Consider the following 365-nt stretch of genomic DNA (forward strand, 5'->3'; position numbering starts at 1 on the left):
CTGAAACATGAAGCCAACAGTGTAGAACCAAAGGCTGCAGTTCCTCTAATGACCACTAGAGTCTGGCTCCAACTGTGAGTCAGTCCCCATAGACTCCCATGTTAAAATGTCCAACTTTACAGCAGAAATAAACATTATAATAAACTAATTTCCTCCTTCATGGCAGCTTTTTATATAACTCACCTGTTTACATTTTATTAAGACTTAAAGTTTTGGAGAATTGAGGGTGTGGCCTCTTTGACAGACAGGTGTGTGAGCATATGCTTGCCAAAAGCTGACATGAACCCAGGTCTCAGCTCCATACACACCCCTCCAATTTACCTATTTTTCAGAGTCAGACTCTGCCAAGATGGCGACAGTAGAGC

Source organism: Seriola lalandi, unplaced genomic scaffold (genome assembly GCF_002814215.2).
Source record: "Seriola lalandi dorsalis isolate HSWRI2012SDOR001 ecotype SW California unplaced genomic scaffold, Sedor1 jcf7180002054939, whole genome shotgun sequence".
Lineage (NCBI taxonomy): Eukaryota > Metazoa > Chordata > Actinopteri > Carangiformes > Carangidae > Seriola > Seriola lalandi.